Below are 11235 nucleotides of genomic sequence, written 5' to 3' on the forward strand. Positions count from 1 at the left end.
GTGTTAAATGACGCTCCCCATCTGCAGTTGAGTAAACCACTTTGAATTCACAGAATGATTTGATTTACTTAGAAAACATTTGGCATCCAAATCACGGAATGGAGCTGTGGGGATGTACGTAGTATGTTTTCGGATGACTTCAAATAGCGTGCGCCAATGTTTTGGACCACTTGACTTGCCCCAAGGATGCATCAATAGCACACGGCCACTTTGTTCTCTGGGAGTTGTTGCAAGGTGCCAGTTGAGTGACTTTCCGACTTGTGTGTGTGTGCGTGTGTGTGTGTATGGACAAACGTCAACAATAGAACGGGGGACGGAAGTCAACATGGGCACGTTTGTGCGTTGCTAAAGGGAGGAATGTTTAACAATAGCAGTGAAGAGGTCATTTTCAAAGGGCAGCCATGGATGGCATGACTAATGGTGGCAGGATTCATTTACGCTCCATAGTATCAGGTCTTTGCTGCCTTTCCACTTTTCTCACATGTCTCCGTTTTCTGCGCTGCTGCTGCTTTTTAGTCTGAATGTTTGGCTCCAGTTTTATGACGCTTGAGTTGACAATGATGATTTATGTGCTACTACGCTTTATTTCTTCTCATAAATCAATTTGCGGCAGCCACGCCCCTCGTGACCTCAATGACGACGCCTTCATATCGTTCAGTCTACATGCGTTGAATTAAACCAACTTGACCTGAGGGGAAAAAAATATCAGTACAGGGAATTTGACCATTGAAAATGTTCCCTAGCTGCAGCTTTCACAACATAAAGACACACACACCCTCCGTAAAATGGCCATACTGTCCCCATAGTGTGGTAGGTAGGTAGGTAGGTAGGTAGGTAGGTAGGTAGGTAGGTAGGTAGGTAGGTAGGTAGGTAGGTAGGTAGGTAGGTAGGTAGGTAGGTAGGTAGGTAGGTAGGTAGGTAGGTAGGTAGGTAGGTAGGTAGGTAGGTAGGTAGGTAGGTAGGGTGAGAAAAACAATATGTGAGTGTGGTCACAAAACAAACTACGCTTGGATTTCAAGGCATGCACACGACAGAAATCAGTCAGCACCAATATAAACATGAGGCTAGCCATCATCCCTTTCTTTATCTTTTTTCTTCTGGCCAAGCTGATGCGTTGACATTTCTGGGATTCAAGTTAGCCCTTTGCCTGACTCCAAGTCTTTTTATTAGGAACACAGGCATATTTATGTATCGCTATCATTATTATTATTATTATAAAACACACATGTTTTTGTCCCCCGGCATGTCAGGCTTCAGTGCACACAGCTGTTTCTCCTCAACTCCTGTGTTTTTCTTTTCTTAAGAGGTGCTTTTGCACAATGCCATTCCTCCCCAAGGACCCTTCTACAACTAACTATAGAATATGTGTGTGTGTGTGTGTGCGTGTGTGTGTGTGTGTGTGTGTGTGTGTACATGTATATGAACATGTGTATATATATTTTTTTTATTTTATATATATATATATATATTTTTTTTTGGCAGTAAAATTTGAATCCTCACAAATTGTCACACTTAAGCATTTTTTTTTTCTTCCCAACCAGTTTTCCATTCAATTCCCACAAGAACACAGTTTGATGACAGACTGCTAAAGTTCTAATGAATCCAGACAAGACAGCGAATACTTAAGTGTGTTTCAACTATGCTACACAGCCATAAATTAGTGTAACCTTTCACATTTGAGCAGCCATCACTTGTAATATGTAATTATGATTGAATATGCATGTGGAAGAGGAACTGATCGGTCACACCAATAGTGGGCTGAAGGAATTACTGGTTAGGATCAAAAACATATTTGAAATAGATACGACTTCCTCCCTGTGCTTGAATTCTACTGGGAAGATTTACGCACTGTATTTTGGTCGATCATTCATCACACACGCGCGCACACACGCACGCACACACAATCCCCCCCCCCCCCCCACACAAGAAGAATGTGGAGGGGTTGCTAATAACCTGCTAGTGGAAGCCTGATCAATAGTACGACTCAAGTTTCTCGGCTACATGAGAGAAAGTGCAGCAGCAGCAGCAGCAGCAGCTGCTGTTTGGAAGTGAAAAAAAAAAAAAAAAAAAAAAAAAAAAAGACGACTTCATAGTTGCATTGTGAGATTTCACACATGGTTACAAAGTCTTTTTTTTCTTACACACCTTTTGGTAATTTCTTTGGAAAGACCATTTGATAATCTTGGCAATGAATGAGTGTGACAGAGAAAAACTTGTTTCTGTGCATGATTTTGAGATCAAGCCAAAATGTTGATTTGGGCCAATCTTAAAAATATAAATAATTAGACTCAAACTGGCTTTTGAAATGGCTTGTACAAGGTTTGTCCTTAAGTCACAAAAGATCATTTTTCGAACCCGCGCTGGAAACCGTAAACAGCATTTTCTGTTTTCTCCAGAATTCATAACATTCGTACAAAACGTCCGCCGGTTTCCAGTTATCTTCTTGCCCGTAAACGATTCCAGCCACACCGGCGCACGATGCGGCGTCTCGTCTCCCACATCAAGACGGAGACTAGCGAAAACATTTTCTCCCAAATTCAAACCATACACCTCAAGCTGCGTTCAGAAGCAGAAAACATGATTCACGCACTAAGACACGCAGCCGTCTGCGTTTGGCGATCCCTCGAGGCCCATTACGGTCACCCCCCGAGCCCAAAAGAGCCAGCCGCACATTCTCCACAGCCTTCTCCAAGCGTCATTGGGAAAACTGCTCCTATTTGTCAAAATCACAGTGCGGCTCAGCACGGGCTACGCTGGAAGAAAGAAGTGGATCAGCCAGATCACAATCGGGCCAACTGTCAGGACTCGTCCCCGATTGTTTCATAGTTCTGTTCGTGTGTCTGTGTGCTCGCCCCTCCCCTCCCCTCCTGTGTGCCCATGATCAGTGTAATTATTCCCACCTGCCTCTCGTTACCTGTCGTGTCTATAAGTGCTGTCTGCCTGCCCCTCACTCCCGGTCGGATGGGCGATGTCGTCACGTTTGCTGTCCTTGTGGTTCCTGTCTGGTTCGAGTCTGTTTCTGTTTGCAATCCCTGTCGGTCGGTCAGTCTCTCAAGTTATTAGCTTGCCAGTTGTCGTCTGTTTCCCTCGATGCCTCGTTCCACTTCCCTTTTCCCTCCCTGGTCCAAGCTGCACTTGGTCGCCCTGCTCCATGTTCCATCCGATCCGTGACACCAACTTGACAGCACGTGCGTGCTTGCATGCGTGCGTGCGTGCAAAGCAGATGGATGCATTTTGTTGCCACTTGTTAAAAACACTCAGCGGCCTCCATCGGTTTCGTCGATACGGCTAATTGAAAGAACAGCATCTCTTAAAAGCTTCTTTACTTGTCAGATAATGAAGTAGGGAATGTGTTTCCCCATCACATCTATGAATGATTGATAAGGATTGGGAGTTCATTCATAATCAATGCGTACATCTCCCATCTGGACCCTTTCCAAAACTCCGTTTTTGCCAAGACCCCTGAGTCAGTGTAATAAATAGAAGGCTGCACAAATAAATCTCAGAGCGATGCCCAAAAGTTGCATTTTGGCCTAGTTACGTGGCGTCAGGGTTAGGGTCATATTTGATGACAGTACTCAGTGGCAAAGCCTTTTGCCAGTCTCGGTGTATATATATATATATTTTTATTTTTTTTTGGGGGGGGGGGATGAAAAAGCCTGCAATTTGTCAATGTTGATTTGAAGCAGGCGTTTGGAGTCCATTCCAGGAATTTGGATCAAATCAGCCCCATTTTCAAGCATGGGTACAAGATGCAACATGGGCGGCACTAAATTGCTTTCTTATTTTGCTAGTGGAGGCAAAGCATTGCGCCAGTGAGTGTGAGGAAAAGTTCATGGATGCGCTCAGCTTTAACCTAAAAATGTTTGGCTATTCTTCCCACTTGTGTTTATTGTCCTTTGTCTGTGCAAAAACAAGGTCTTGTTCCAATTAGATGCGGTTGTGCGTCTGTGTTCCAGTACTGGTCTATCCACCGTTGGGTTTTTTCCCCCCGCATTTTCCTCTCGCAGAAACAAAGAGAAAAGAGAGAACAAATGTGCACGAGGAGCTCAGTTAGTTGATTCAACGTAGAGCAAAGTCACTTTTGAACAACTCAGCCTAGATGATGATAATGATGATGATGCATGTTGATGTGCTCTGGCCACCGCTTGAAAGTGTCTCTCAAGCTTTAGCCATCTTATGTGATAAAAACTCGAGCTGGGGGTTGGCAATGGAGATTAGAAAGTGCTCACACACACACACACACACGCGCATTTTCAGGTTGTTTCATTTCACACTCAACCAACCACTTGTCATTCGAAAGTAATTTCCAAAATAGGCCCGAGACAATCTGGCCCTAGTGTCTTATGGTCGCTGAGTATTATATGATCCAAGGTTAAAAGCAATCAGACACAAAGTGAGTGATAGATAGATAGATAGATAGATAGATAGATAGATAGATAGATAGATAGATAGATAGATAGATAGATAGATAGATAGATAGATAGATAGATAGATAGATAGATAGATAGATAGATAGATAGATAGATAGATAGATAGATAGATAGATAGATAGATAGATAGATAGATACGTAGATAGATAGATACGTAGATAGATAGATAGATAGATAGATAGATAGATAGATAGATAGATAGATAGATAGATAGATAGATAGATAGATAGATAGATAGATAGATAGATAGATAGATAGATAGATAGATAGATAGATAGATAGATACGTAGATAGATAGATACGTAGATAGATAGATACGTAGATAGATAGATAGATAGACGGATAGACAGGAGCAGTATTGTGTTGTTGTGTCTCTTTGCTCCCTAGGACAAGTTCTCTTTTGGCGCTGAGTGGGAGGAGTTTTCACACACTTTTCTGCGACAAGACAATACGCAACAAGGTGAGGCCACCGTGAAAATCCAACGCCTGGAGCCACCTAGCAAAGCCAGAGAGGAAATGAACACGCTGCTGCTTCTGCTGCTTTTTCTTTTTTTCTTTTTGCTGTCCCCTCCCCTGCCCCCCCACGCCTTCACCTGTAGCCCACGCCTGCACCCCCACCCCCTCTCTTTTCTCACTCATTTACTCGCTCACTCAGCCACCCCAGGCATCAGGTGGATAATCCCAAAAGGTCACCGATGGCCTCCCTTCTCTCACCCCTCCCTTCAATTTTTTTGTTGAGGAAAAAAAGGCAAGAAAATGAGAAGCAAAGCCCCGGGGAAGTTTCACTCATGTACACACAGGCTAATAAAGTGTGGGAGGTGAACAGGGACTTTCCTTTCTTCATTCACCTGATTTTTGCTAGCAATATTATTATTATTATTATATAGATATATTTTTTTAAATTGTCTGGATTGTTATGTTTTTCCAGCATAACCTTTACTTTCTAGTAAGTGAATCAATCCCTCACTGTTTGAGACCCCTAAAATTGTTTGCACCAAAATTCACCATGCTGGCAAAAGGTGTTGAGGCGATTCATTCATGTGAACATTGAGTATAATTGCTGTCTGAGAAATTTCCCAGAACACACTGTGCTGGGACATCATGTGAGCAAATAAAAACGTCTTCACAAGTGGTGAAACGGCATCGACAAATCCATAAGCCCATGTTCTGCTGAAGGACAAACATATTGGTGTGTTTGCCAATGTAATGAATGTTGATTTCTCTTCTTCAGGGTTCGTCGAAGTGTCTTGGTTCTTAAACGAGTTTTCTTTTCTGATTTCAGCCCTCTGGGATGAATTCTCCAGCGATGCCGTCTCCTTCCACGCTGGGCACACAATGAATTCATCCTTCCATCCGGTCGGTTGTTTGATTTCTGTTCTTTAGACAAATGAAGACGAGGAGCGGTTCTCTTTTGAAACCAAATCTGTCATTTGTCTCCCGCCGCTAAACTGATCCGGACGAGTTGAACTCTAAAAGCAGCTTTTAACTCAGCAGCCAAGTCATCCATTTGCCGTCCTCTCCGGCTATCGGCTTACGCCCTTTCCATTGAAATAATTGATTTCCACAGGTCACCCACCGCTCCGGTTTTGTGTGGGGGGCCTGGGAGTTCAAAGGTCAAGGGCAGGTCGCCCTCCCACCTATTTCATTGCGGGCTGGCTCGCTCGCTCGATCAATATGCGCCGCCGAGCAGATGGGTAAACCAGCCGAAGCGATTCACCGTATTGGCGCTTACTAATGACAATTAAGATACATTCTTTTTCCTTATGTACATTTGCTTGCTTTGCACACATAATACTTTATACGGTACATTTTTCTTAAATGTATGTTTCTAATACGTATGACGTGTCTGTCTACATATACATGTGCAACTCATATTCCCCAAATACACCCACTCGTATACTATCTATGTATTGGAATTCCTTTTTCAGTGAGGCACCTGTTGCCTTCTCCTTGAGGAAAAAACACCCCAAAAGACGAAAAGGCACCAAGTTAGCCTCTCTCTCTTGGTCATGGGAGCGCATCTCGGCATTACGCGCCAATGACCTCATACGCTCTGAAGCTGAGAAAACACGCTTTAACCGACTTTAATGACGCACAAGTGTAATGTCAGATGTGTATATTTACGGTGAAAGTGCAGCAGCATATGTGCTCACGAGATGTTTGTCATTAAACGTCGGTCGCTGGCTCGCTTAAAAAAAAAAAAGCGGGAATCCCCCTCGTCTGATTGCTTCGCTCGCTTGCCACAACAGCGGCCTGCAGTGTCTCCTTTCACCGCTGCACCGGTGTGATTGCATTTGACAATACTTTGGATTTCAAATCACGTCACCGCAAAGATGATGGAATGGCAATTAAAGGGGAAAAAAGATGCAGAACGAAATTTTGGGGCGATGCCATGATGAGATGCGTGCAGGCACTGACTTTTGTTATTTTTGCCCCCCACATATCATAGAGCATACATCAACAGCACTTTGGATGAAGATGAACACGTAAAAGGGAAGGGAGCTGCCTTACATTTACTTTTATTTTGAAACTGAGCAAAAATATAGGGAGTGTGATTGGGTGTCCAACGTGAGGTAAGAAAAAAAGATGCTTTAGAAAAGGATTTCATGAAGTACACAGGAAACATTTACTTTCATTTTTGCAAACATTGCAAAGCATCAATCAGCAGCATGATCTGACATCCAAGCAGAAGCTTGCTGTGTGGGCTGAAAAGGGGAACGCAGCAGTTCAGGCAAAATCAAATGCAGCCACTTGTTAAGGAATTGGGACAGCCGTCTTTACAAAGACAGACAGACAGACAGACAGGTGGTCATGGGAACAACACACGGCATGAAATGGATTCAAATCTTTTGATGCCCGCAAGCTTTCCCTGCTCAAGAAGGCACATGTCCGCCCGCGCCTGCCCTTAAGGGACTCCAAATGACTCAGACATGAAACCAAGTTGAACTTTGCAAATGGCTTTTCCTGAGAGGGCAAACAAGATGTGTTTATATGATGCCATGTTAAACATCACGCAGGAAGAACTTGAATACTTTCCCTTTTTTTTTCCAATAAGTCACAAAGGTCAACAGGGTGAATGAACTTTTGTCATTCATCAAGCTGCTTCCTGTTCCACACCTCACAAATGAATCATCTTTCAATATGGGCACGCCGCTCGCTCGCTCGCTCCCTCGCACTCATTTGACACTTTCCAGCAGACGTTCAGCAGTAAATGAGCCACACAATCTGCACATTAGAAAGTAAAAGATGGAGAGAAAACACAACTATTAGCGTAATTGCCGGCATATTTTTAAAGCCTGACAGCCGTCATTTGGACTCACGCTCTTCCCTGTCTGTCTGTCTGTCTGTCTGTCTTTTAGCAATGGCAAAAAAGCGCGAGCCGAGTTGACTGAAAGGTCAACGTGTGAAAATATAATTAGGGGTAATTAATTCTTCTCGCAGGGGAAGTCCTTAGCGTTCTTGTTTGTCAGTCGACAGGCGATGATTGATGTGCGGCTAAATTGTTTTGCGCTGACTGACACACTAATCCTTCAATTTGAATCTTAACTTTAATCAGTGACTGCATCTTAAATATCTCAGTTGCGATTTCAATTTGGATTTTGGGGGATTTTAAAGTATTTTTCCAGCAGGAAACAACAAACTAACTACCTATACAACCTTTGAAACTTTGTGTAGGAAATAGTAGATGTACGTTGTCGAAAACAACCTACCCACGGCGAGTATCAGCATCAGCCACCACTGATGATGATGATGATGACGGCGGGCCCCCACCGAGAAAACACGCCGCATTGTGAACAATACAATAGCGCTTGTTGTTGTGAAGCTATTTCACCCCTGCCCATGAGTCAGAGCAACCCAATACTCTCGACACACCTCGTCTTTGTCAGCGGCAGAGAACGTGCCCGTGTTGTACGTCCCCTCGTATTCCAGCCTGCCGTGGGAACGTGCTAAAAAGCCCACAAGTGAACTTATCTCTCACCTCGGGGAGCCAAAGGGCCGCCGAGTGTGTTTTGGCGTGTCGGTTTTGGAGCGCCGCCCCGGTTTCAAAAGGCCGAAGGAAATTCTCCCAGGAGCTCATCCATCATACAAGCGAGGCAGCCTGGCTGAGGTTTTTTTTTTTTTTGCATTCAAAAGGGGGCTGATCAATCACAGGGCCAAAGCTCTTATTTTCAACCGGAAGAATCTTCACAGCACATGACCAAACAACAAGTATCCATAGATTATTACACTCAAATATCCTAATGTCAGTCAGCCACCTCTGGCAAACATCCCAATTCACCCCGCTTGCAGAATGCTGCACAGCACCATCTCCAGGCCGAGGAGCATCTTCAGCGTCACATCGAACGAACATTTGACTTCCATGGTGTCATTTCAACATAGTTGCTAACCTGTGCTTTGCAAAAAAGAAAAATACGGGGAGGAAGAAAAATCTTCCAGTCCGATCCACTCGATCAGATCTGTGTCAAGTCATTCTTCTCTGTAAAGGCAGCTTCTGAAAGTCATTAAGAGGGAAGTAAGAAAAATCCGTAGCAGCTTTTTTGCTCTTTAGTCCCTTCCCAACTGCAAAGCGAGCTGCACTTTACTTTGCAGGAATGCTTGCCGAGGTTCACACAGCCGCCGCGCGCACTGGCAGACGACATGAGAAAAGGCGCAGAGAAACGTTAATACCTGCCCCGAGGATGTTCAATTGGATATTTCCGCGCCTTGAAATGTTTATTGCCCCCGTATTACACTTCCTGCATCAGCTGAGAAATGTGTCAAGCGTCCAAAGACTTTCTCACGCTTCACACTTGCTTGAGTACGGATGTCAAAAGTCACTTTTCGACCGGCTCTGCTCATTTCTCAGCCGTTCTGATGGCTGACGATAACTTGATCTCGGACAGTATTCGAGAAAAATATTGCCCAAGCGCTGTCAGACAGGTAGTAACTCAACTTTTGACCTTGAAGTTGATGGTAAGGTGAGGTGAGGTGAGGTGAGGTGAGGTGAGGTGGAGCGACAAATCGTACAAACAAGTGAGATGTTTTCTGCTGTGTGTTTTCCAGTCTCATATTTAACAGCCGTGGTTGTCGCGTCCCTTGAATATAGCGTCAAATGGAGAAACATGAGTCATATTAGGCCGTATATCAAAGCCACGGGGCAGCTCCCGCACCGCGAGCTGAGCTTTCACCCGCCCTGAACATCTGTTGTAATTTCTCTCAAATTGAACTTTTATTAGCTGGTCATTAAAGCTGCTGCGGTGGCGGCGATGGCGAAACCAGATGGCTTCTTGCTGACCTTACAACTACTTCTTTTTTTTTATGGCTCGGGTGAAAATTGAAGCAAAGGAAGCCGTGCGCTTTATAAAATGAAGGCAATCATTTCCACATTCCAGAGACACGCGGGGGTCGGGGCACAGAGTGTAATGCAGAGTAGGGTCTGGTCTGCAACTCAACCTTACTGATCTATTTATGTTCCATAACCAATATGCATGTCAAATATCTTTCTTTCTTTTGCTCGTATTTGGACTGGAGACTCGTACAAGCGATACCATGACCCAACACAACTGACTTCCTTGTTACTGACTTTGGAAATAGTACTTGTGCCTTTATTTGTCTGGTGACATACGTACAACTTCCCCTTGCATTTGTTTCTATGCTCTGGCCCTCCCTTTGCCAAGCGAGCGCCGCCGTGTCACTCGGCCTCGTAACAATTAGGTGACCTACCTCAGCGCAACGTGCTTAGCTTTAAACTTGTGGCATCTTAACACACAATAAATGTAAAGAGAGTGTGTGTGTGTGTGTGTGTGTGTTTGGAAAGGAAAATGTAGTTGACACGTGGTGCGTCAGCCCAAGTGGCTGCCAGCTGCCAGCATGATGGACAGATGGCCGATGGGAGGAAGAGCGAGACAATAGCGGCTTTTATTTCTCCTGCGCGCATTCCACCGCGGGCCTGCGCGCTCTGCACCGACTGCCTCCGTGTCTGGGTCGCGGTACTTCCCCCGGTTTGGCGTCATTTTGTACAGCGCTGCTGGAAAACATGTTGTGTGCAAGTCAAGAGATTTCCTCTTGAGCAAAGGTGCTATTGTGAGGGCCATGGCATGTTTCCAGTCATATTTTCAAGTGACCTTTTGAGTGCCATCGCCGTTGTGCCTTTCTTCACATCGTGGAGGGCCAAACTAGGACTGAACAATCAATCAAATTCAAATCGATGTCACGGTGAATGCAATTCTCAAAACCTAAACCCAAATCTTGTCTTATTTGTACTTTGCCATCATCTATATTTGATTTGATTTCATCTTTGATTCTATTTTATTTGCTGAATATTTGTATCTTTTCTGATTGGCAGCTGCTCCAACTACAGATGAAGGAAAAGCATGAAAAATCATCAACTCAAATGTGAAGCCAAATGTGGGGGGGGGGGTACGTCCGCAGGTGCAGGGATGTTAGCCATCCTGTTGTCCCTCTTCTGCTTCCTGGTGAGTGCTAGCAGGTCCAACACACTGGTGCTCATGTTACACAATATGGCACATCCACGCTACTGGACAAACAAGGCCGAGGGGCCGAGGGGCCGATGGGCCGAGGGGCCGTGTCACGCCTCCTCACAATCATGACAGACAGTAGTGGACGAGCTTTTCAGATCTTTGCTTGATGAGCAGTGTGTGTGTGTGTGTGTGTGCGTGTGCGTGTGTGCACGCGCGACCTGTTTTGGTAACCTCTAGGCGTGTTTGACATCTCCTCACATGTGTGCAGGTGATGAGCTCCAGGCTCTCCCTTTCAATTAAATGCAAATTGATGAAGCATTCAATCAGTCATATCAATGTCC

At 44.6% G+C, this 11235-nt stretch overlaps 1 long non-coding RNA gene across 1 annotated transcript; it reads left to right on the plus strand.

Moving 5' to 3' along the window:
- Positions 1 to 2063: 2063 nt before the first annotated feature.
- LOC125977901 (uncharacterized) lies at positions 2064 to 6335 on the plus strand. The gene is made up of 2 exons (XR_011087796.1): positions 2064 to 5622; positions 5716 to 6335. It is a non-coding gene; the product is annotated as an uncharacterized lncRNA (long non-coding RNA).
- Positions 6336 to 11235: the final 4900 nt, after the last annotated feature.

This window comes from Syngnathus scovelli, chromosome 11, assembly GCF_024217435.2.
Source record: "Syngnathus scovelli strain Florida chromosome 11, RoL_Ssco_1.2, whole genome shotgun sequence".
NCBI lineage: Eukaryota > Metazoa > Chordata > Actinopteri > Syngnathiformes > Syngnathidae > Syngnathus > Syngnathus scovelli.